This window comes from Procambarus clarkii, chromosome 86 (genome assembly GCF_040958095.1).
Source record: "Procambarus clarkii isolate CNS0578487 chromosome 86, FALCON_Pclarkii_2.0, whole genome shotgun sequence".
Classification (NCBI taxonomy): Eukaryota; Metazoa; Arthropoda; class Malacostraca; order Decapoda; family Cambaridae; genus Procambarus; species Procambarus clarkii.
The window spans coordinates 16,674,211-16,683,931 of NC_091235.1; the positions used below are offsets into that span (position 1 = coordinate 16,674,211).

At 45.9% G+C, this 9,721-nt stretch overlaps 1 protein-coding gene across 1 annotated transcript in view; it reads right to left on the minus strand.

The window, feature by feature from the left end:
* The window catches only part of LOC123767756 (uncharacterized), a 52,813-nt gene that overhangs the window by 42,961 nt on the left and 131 nt on the right, over window positions 1–9,721 (minus strand). The window lies entirely within an intron of this gene.

The window sequence follows — 9,721 nt, forward strand, 5'->3', positions numbered from 1 at the left end:
AAGTCTCTAGTGTTCCTAATGAGTTCCTCACCCACCGCCTTTAGGAACTTAAGTGCACATTTACCCCCCAAGCGCCCAGAGTCTCAGAGCCTATCGGCACGATCCTGTAACAACGTTCTAGGTCTCTGTACTTGTTGATTTTCTGAGTCTCCCTGAAGGTGGCCGCCCCGCCTCCCTCAGCTGTACTGTGAGGTAGATAATCTTGAGGTTATCTTGAGGTATCAGCCAATGGTAGGTAGGTGCTAGATAGGTATCAGCCAATGTAGATGCACACGTGTAGTTCCATATGACCTGTTTACCTTCCCTCCATGGCTGCAGGGTGACTCCATCTGGGCGTTTTTGGCTGTTGTCAGGTCTGCACAACTGAGGTTCTCTTTGTGTTGGACATCCAGCTGTAGCCAAACTTCTCTTGATGATGTCATTGACTGCTTCATGTCTGGCAATCTTTCCCGGTGACATACGACGTTTGAGTGTAAATGTTTCCCTTGAAGGAAGGGAACTATCAGGGGGGAAAGCGCCAAGCCATTACGACTATATAGCACTTGGAAGGGGTCAGGATAAGGATTTGTGTGAAACGTTTGCCTTGAACGAACCACCTGAATGGGATAATATCCAGCTTTTGCACCTTACCTCACCATCTGTGAGAGCAGAACACAGATGGCCCAATCGTCTCCGTATATATTCCCTCCCTCTACACCTCTCACACACACACACCTACAGGAATCCATTTCATCACCTCCACGAGACGAGCGGTGGCCCCCACACCATACCTGACGTCATGAAGGCTTTAGCAATTCATGAAAGACTCATGATAAACCAACATCACATCAGTATTTCATCCACGGCCAGATCTTAGTCGTCTTCGCTTGATTTCAATTACTAGTTTATCGAGGCGTCTCAGTGGGATCTTGTACCATGTGGCTCCTCGCTGAAAGGTCGAGTTTACCTGTGCACCGAGGGATGTTGGGGGGAGATTTCGGCGCGCCCCAACATGATATAAAATAAACAGAAGAGGCACAGGTGAGCACTCTTATCTATCAACAATGAAAGTTTCATCACCCATCACTCAAATACCCCCCCCTCCTCCCCCGCTCCCCCCCCCCTCGGCCAGACCCTTCCAAACTGCTCATTCTAACATAATCGCTGAATTGGAATCTTAAATTGGAGACGGTTTCAGAAGTGCTACAACGCTGCTCTTGGCGTTGGAAGTAACCCTTATGGTCCAGCGCCATAGAGGCGACTTGTGAGGTGGGCATATAAGTGCCTCCACACACACACACTTCAATATAACTCGGCTCGTATATGTATAAGGTGACTATAAAACAGCCTTGTTAAGTGGAATGCTGGGATAGTTGCGTGTATATCGTCAGTGTTACCAGGCCGGGGTGATAGGAGAGAGATAAGGGTTTACTCTGTGGGAACAATACAAGCGGAAGATGACCTCCAGGATACCATGGTCAAAATAATCAGTGAGCGCTCAACACCGAGGCCCCAGTCACGTCAGGTGTCTGTACCCCCTTCCCCCCATGGGTGAGGTGTGACCCCTGTGACGCCCTCCTGCGGGAGGGTGTGACCCATCCCGACACCCACAGGTGTGACCCCTGTGACCCATCCTCACACCCACAGGTGTGACCCCTGTGACGCCCTCGTGCGGGAGGGTGTGACCCATCCCGACACCCACAGGTGTGACCCCTGTGACACATCCCCACACCCACAGGTGTGACCTCTCCTCTCACAGGTCAAACCTCCCTCCTTTTCTTCCGTCGTCCTTTTCTTATCACCCTTCTTACTCTCTCCCCTTGTTGTTGTTTGAGATTTAGCTACTCAGAACGAGGTGTCCATGTAGCACGGGCTATGGTGATCCCGTAGTGGACTTACCTGGCACAGGAGCGGGGGCTGATAATCTCCTACACTCTCCCATTCTCTACCTTCTTTATACTTGCCTCTTCTCATTCCCTGCCTCGCTTGTGTCTTCTCGCCTCCTTCATCTCCTCTGCTTTCTCCCCTGTTACCCCTAGCTCCTCCTTCACCTCATTCTATCTCTTCCTTCCTCTCCTCCTTCAATTTTTCCTTCTCCCTTTTTTTCGTTTTTCAAACAAGTCTTTCTCCTTTCCCCAAGAGACCAGCCGTCGGGACTCCGTCAGAAAAAGCTCTTTCAGTATTAGAGCTTCACTCCACAGAGCTGTCAATAAGTGGAACACGTTTGACGTAGAGTTGTTGAAGCTAATACAACTCAAAGTTGTAAATGAAAATATAATAAAAACTTGAGAAATGCGTCACTGTATTAATCGAAGGACGTTCAGAAAACTGGGGCCCAGGAGCTTAGCTCGGACCCCTGCAAGCACATGTAAGTGAGTACATCTAGGGGAGCCGGTCGGCCGAGCGGACAGCACACTGCACTTCTGATCCTGTGATCCTGGGTTCGATCCCAGGCGCCGGCGAGAAACAATAAGCAAAGTTTCTTTCACCCTATGCCCCTGTTACCTAGCAGTAAAATAGGTACCTGGGTGTTAGTCAGCTGTTATGGGCTGCTTCCTGGAAGTGGAGGCCTGGTCGAGGACCGGGCCGCGGGGACACTAAAGCCCCGAAATCATCTCAAGATAACCTCAAGTGAACGTTTTCAACATTGACTCCATGTTGGGTCATATGCCCGGGTGGGGGTGAGGGAAGCGCATAGGTCGCAGGCCTAACACTCACTAGTCAAGTAGATGGGTTAGTTACTAGACAGGAGAGAGGAGCAGTGATGATTTTGGGGGAGAAGAGAATGAGCTGGAGGAAAGAAGAGAGGGGGACATGAAGAATAGAGGGCCGTAAGGAGGAGAAGAGAGGAGAGAACAGGAGACAATAGGATGATATATGAAAGCAAGGAAACTGCAGAAGAAAATAGAGAGAGAGAGAGAGAGAGAGAGAGAGAGAGAGAGAGAGAGAGAGAGAGAGAGAGAGAGAGAGAGAGAGAGAGAGAGAGAGAGAGAGAGAGAGAGAGAGAGAGAGAGAGAGACGACATGAACAAGAAACAAGAGTGAGGCTGGAAGTCAGAAGAGACGATGTGAAACTAGAGAAGTGAGGAGAGAGTAGTGGTGCGGGTGATGGAGAGAAGAGAAGAGGAGCATATAACGAAGAGAACAGAGAAGCTGACAAATGATGGATAAAAGGAGATGCAGTTGAATGAGGAGAATGGAAGCCCGGAGGGACCTAACAGGAGGGGAGACTGAAGACAAGAGAAATGGGTTCAAGAGGAGAAGAGAGGCGGCCTCAAGAAGGTGTCAAGACGCCCCAGGCCGCAGGAGAAGTACTACAAGATAAAGGAGGAGCTGTAGCGAGCTGACTGCGAAGAGAAACAATTTCTCCTCGCGTTTGATCACATATTATCAATAGCGGTTTGTTATCCGTGTTGCGTAAGTTCTTGTTGTGAATAAGTAGGTGTGTGTTTGTGTGTAGTAACTATTTGTATCTGAAGATACATTTGTATCCCAATCACCTGTTGTTATTGTTATAAACAGCCTTCTTGGTGCTTCGGAGCTCATTAACTGTTTAATAATTGTAAACAAAGCCGCCAAAGATTGAGAAAAGATGGACAGGTTCGTAAGTACTTGGGTAACTGCTTCGTGAATCTGGCCCCTGATACGTTAGCAGGGTGTGACAATCCATCGCCATCCTGACTCCTCCATTAGATATGCATCATCCGCAAACACTGATATGAAGAAGCCAATTTCCTCTGTTAGGTCAGTGATATATTGAACCTGTCCAAGCACTGACCCTTGTGGTACTCCACTTCAAGCTTGTATATATATATATATATATATATATATATATATATATATATATATATATATATATATATATATATATATATATGTCGTACCTAGTAGCCAGAACGCACTTCTCTGCCTACTATGCAAGGCCCGATTTGCCTAATAAGCCAAGTTTTCCTGAATTATTATATTTTCTCTAATTTTTTTCTTGTGAAATGATAAAGCTACCAATTTCATTATATATGAGGTAAATTTTTTTTTATTGGAGTTAAAATTAACGTTGATATATGACCGAACCTAACCAACCCTACCTAACCTAACCTAACCTATCTCTATAGGTTAGGTTCGGTTAGGTACCCGATAAAGTTAGGTTAGGTTAGGTTGGGTAGGTTAGGTAGTTGAAAAACAATTAATTCATGAAAACTTGGCTTATTAGGCAAATTGGGCCTTGCATAGTAGGCTGAGAAGTGCGTTCTGGCTACTAGGTACGACATATATATATATATATATATATATATATATATATATATATATATATATATATATATATATATATATATATATATATATATATATATATATATATATATATATATATATATATATCGGTCTCTTGTGTTAGACAGCGTGGAATACTTTCTAACAGTCACGAAAAATGATTGTCTGCACATCTCTTGTTTAATTTTTTAACATCTTATTGAAGAGCTCTAATACGTTTTTCATGCAAGATTTTCCTTCGTTAAATCTGTGATAGTGTATTAAAATACAGCTGTTGTAAGTGTTGTAGCAGCTTGCTGCAGACTAAGCTCTCTAGTAACTCTCTAGGGATGTCTTTTAGTAATACAGGTTTGTAGCTTAGACACTCTTTTCTCTTAATGTTATATTAGCATCTCATTAAACAGTTTCCAACAATCTGGAAGATCTCCGTATTCCAGAGAGGACATAAATACTGCCAAAAGTTGACTATACTTGTGCTTCCGCTGCTTCCTTGAGTACCCAAGGTGGTACTGTGTCTGGTCATGCAGCTTTGATCACATCCAGTTGCTGTAGTTGCTTCTTGAGCATCGATCACGGTCGTCGTCCTTCTGATGTGGTTATGGAGTAGACTTAACCTTAGCTGATATGTTATCTTCATAGCAGATGAAGATAACTCATTCAGGGGGGGTCTCATTTTCCAACCATTCTGACCAAGTAGTAGATGGGTTAAAAAGAGATTCAGCCAAGAGATGCATGATATTAGGGACTGTATCTTTGTCTCCACACTTATGACATTCTGTTTTCTTAGACCAGCGATTTCTTGAAAGACCACCAACCACCCCCCCCTAGCCCGACTACTGGTGGGGGAGAGGGCCGGTGCCTGGAGTCATGGATGCTGGGGGAGGACGCGGGTGCTTTTCGAAGAACTTGATTACAGTCAGCGATGCTCGCATTTATTTGCATGTCTTATGAGAGGAATTTGTTTTGTGTAGTTGCTTGTTGGAGGCTGGACCCTCTCTCTCTCCTTCTCTCTCTCTCTCTCTCTCTCTCTCTCTCTCTCCCATCCCCTCTTTAGCAAGATTAGGCAAAGTGGGTATAAAGTTTTATGCCCGCTAAAGGAATGCTTTGGTCTGGCGGGAGTAATCTTGAAGGAACACACCGCGCTCCTCACCACTTCTCTAAAGACCTTGACGTCACCTTGACGTCGTACACCTTGACGTCAAGGTGACGTCGTACACCTTGACGTCAAAGTGACGTCATAGTGCTCATTCCGGTACGGGTCTTAGATCCTATACTCCTAACATTGGGAAGTCTCCTAAAAGTATTTTCTAAGTACCAACAGAATTTAAGGAGGGATTTATCGAACGTTAAGTGACGTCAGAGTTCGTATTATTTGTCTTATGTTGAAATGTTTGTTTAACAAATTATCAGCGACACAAATTTAGCATTTAAGTGAGCAATGAGCAACAAAATCGCATTTAAGTGAGCAACGATAAACCCGTTTGAGATTATAGTCTGAGATGTTCCCTAATGTTGTCTTTGGTCTGATTTGTTGTTTGTTAATACTGCCAAAAGCAAATAATATATTGAGGCGAACAGTGAGTTATGTGACTACAGTTGTGGTGGATTGTGATGGACTGTGGTGAACTGTGGTGGATTGTGGTGAACTTCTGGTGGAGTGAGATCGTCCACAGAGAACTCCTGGGTTATGTATTGTATGTGTAAAGTTAAGCTGATCCTTGGCGTTAGAGGTAGTGTGTGTGTGTGTATGTATGTATGTATGCAGGAGTGTGTCCCCGCTATCTCAAGGATACATAACAACACGTGTTGAAGCTTCACGAGGTATGTGTCCTCTTGACACGTCTTACAGCTTACGAGTCTTTAAGGGAAGGACTACATTAGCGTTAACGATACGACACTCCTGGCGCTTGTGCCCCCCCTCACATACCTGGGGAGAGAGAGAGAGAGAGAGAGAGAGAGAGAGAGAGAGAGAGAGAGAGAGAGAGAGAGAGAGAGAGAGAGAGAGAGAGAGAGAGAGAGAGAGAGAGAGAGAGAGAGAGAGAGAGAGACTATGCCTAACGGACGGCCTATGAGCCATCAGCCCAACAATCCCAATTCTTCTCAGAGGAATTCATAATATAGTATAAATATAAATATATATATATATATGCAAACAAGCCTGAATGGTCCCCAGGACTATATACAACTGAAAACTCACACCCCAGAAGTGACTCGAACCCATACTCCCACAACTGGTATGTACAGGGACGCCTTAATCCGCTTGACCATCACGACCGGACATAAGGAAGTGATAGCCGAGGCTATATGAACCACTTCCCCGCCGGCACTCGGATGGTAATCTTGGGCATAGCATTTTATCAAATCACCTCATTCTTTGGGGCACACGTGAGGAACACAAATGCAAACAAGCCTGAATGGTCCCCAGGACTATATACAACTGAAAACTCACACCCCAGAAGTGACTCGAACCCATACTCCCACAACTGGTATGTACAGGGACGCCTTAATCCGCTTGACCATCACGACCGGACATAAGGAAGTGATAGCCGAGGCTATATGAACCACTTCCCCGCCGGCACTCGGATGGTAATCTTGGGCATAGCATTTTATCAAATCACCTCATTCTTTGGGGCACACGTGAGGAACACAAATGCAAACAAGCCTGAATGGTCCCCAGGACTATATACAACTGAAAACTCACACCCCAGAAGTGACTCGAACCCATACTCCCACAACTGGTATGTACAGGGACGCCTTAATCCGCTTGACCATCACGACCGGACATAAGGAAGTGATAGCCGAGGCTATATGAACCACTTCCCCGCCGGCACTCGGATGGTAATCTTGGGCATAGCATTTTATCAAATCACCTCATTCTTTGGGGCACACGTGAGGAACACAAATGCAAACAAGCCTGAATGGTCCCCAGGACTATATACAACTGAAAACTCACACCCCAGAAGTGACTCGAACCCATACTCCCACAACTGGTATGTACAGGGACGCCTTAATCCGCTTGACCATCACGACCGGACATAAGGAAGTGATAGCCGAGGCTATATGAACCACTTCCCCGCCGGCACTCGGATGGTAATCTTGGGCATAGCATTTTATCAAATCACCTCATTCTTTGGGGCACACGTGAGGAACACAAATGCAAACAAGCCTGAATGGTCCCCAGGACTATATACAACTGAAAACTCACACCCCAGAAGTGACTCGAACCCATACTCCCACAACTGGTATGTACAGGGACGCCTTAATCCGCTTGACCATCACGACCGGACATAAGGAAGTGATAGCCGAGGCTATATGAACCACTTCCCCGCCGGCACTCGGATGGTAATCTTGGGCATAGCATTTTATCAAATCACCTCATTCTTTGGGGCACACGTGAGGAACACAAATGCAAACAAGCCTGAATGGTCCCCAGGACTATATACAACTGAAAACTCACACCCCAGAAGTGACTCGAACCCATACTCCCACAACTGGTATGTACAGGGACGCCTTAATCCGCTTGACCATCACGACCGGACATAAGGAAGTGATAGCCGAGGCTATATGAACCACTTCCCCGCCGGCACTCAGATGGTAATCTTGGGCATAGCATTTTATCAAATCACCTCATTCTTTGGCCTCATTCTTTGGCCTATAGCCTCGGCTATCACTTCCTTATGTCCGGTCGTGATGGTCAAGCGGATTAAGGCGTCCCTGTACATACCAGTTGTGGGAGTATGGGTTCGAGTCACTTCTGGGGTGTGAGTTTTCAGTTGTATATAGTCCTGGGGACCATTCAGGCTTGTTTGCATTTGTGTTCCTCACGTGTGCCCCAAAGAATGAGGTGATTTGATAAAATGCTATGCCCAAGATTACCATCCGAGTGCCGGCGGGGAAGTGGTTCATATAGCCTCGGCTATCACTTCCTTATGTCCGGTCGTGATGGTCAAGCGGATTAAGGCGTCCCTGTACATACCAGTTGTGGGAGTATGGGTTCGAGTCACTTCTGGGGTGTGAGTTTTCAGTTGTATATAGTCCTGGGGACCATTCAGGCTTGTTTGCATTTGTGTTCCTCACGTGTGCCCCAAAGAATGAGGTGATTTGATAAAATGCTATGCCCAAGATTACCATCCGAGTGCCGGCGGGGAAGTGGTTCATATAGCCTCGGCTATCACTTCCTTATGTCCGGTCGTGATGGTCAAGCGGATTAAGGCGTCCCTGTACATACCAGTTGTGGGAGTATGGGTTCGAGTCACTTCTGGGGTGTGAGTTTTCAGTTGTATATAGTCCTGGGGACCATTCAGGCTTGTTTGCATTTGTGTTCCTCACGTGTGCCCCAAAGAATGAGGTGATTTGATAAAATGCTATGCCCAAGATTACCATCCGAGTGCCGGCGGGGAAGTGGTTCATATAGCCTCGGCTATCACTTCCTTATGTCCGGTCGTGATGGTCAAGCGGATTAAGGCGTCCCTGTACATACCAGTTGTGGGAGTATGGGTTCGAGTCACTTCTGGGGTGTGAGTTTTCAGTTGTATATAGTCCTGGGGACCATTCAGGCTTGTTTGCATTTGTGTTCCTCACGTGTGCCCCAAAGAATGAGGTGATTTGATAAAATGCTATGCCCAAGATTACCATCCGAGTGCCGGCGGGGAAGTGGTTCATATAGCCTCGGCTATCACTTCCTTATGTCCGGTCGTGATGGTCAAGCGGATTAAGGCGTCCCTGTACATACCAGTTGTGGGAGTATGGGTTCGAGTCACTTCTGGGGTGTGAGTTTTCAGTTGTATATAGTCCTGGGGACCATTCAGGCTTGTTTGCATTTGTGTTCCTCACGTGTGCCCCAAAGAATGAGGTGATTTGATAAAATGCTATGCCCAAGATTACCATCCGAGTGCCGGCGGGGAAGTGGTTCATATAGCCTCGGCTATCACTTCCTTATGTCCGGTCGTGATGGTCAAGCGGATTAAGGCGTCCCTGTACATACCAGTTGTGGGAGTATGGGTTCGAGTCACTTCTGGGGTGTGAGTTTTCAGTTGTATATAGTCCTGGGGACCATTCAGGCTTGTTTGCATTTGTGTTCCTCACGTGTGCCCCAAAGAATGAGGTGATTTGATAAAATGCTATGCCCAAGATTACCATCCGAGTGCCGGCGGGGAAGTGGTTCATATAGCCTCGGCTATCACTTCCTTATGTCCGGTCGTGATGGTCAAGCTGATTAAGGCGTCCCTGTACATACCAGTTGTGGGAGTATGGGTTCGAGTCACTTCTGGGGTGTGAGTTTTCAGTTATATATATATATATATATATATATATATATATATATATATATATATATATATATATATATATGGACAGAAACAAAAAAGAAAACAACATAAGCAGCTTCCAGAGACAGAGGAGAAGAAAGATTTGGGGTTCGACATAACCAGACGACAGAAATTCACACATACACCAAAAACCATCATCGTCGC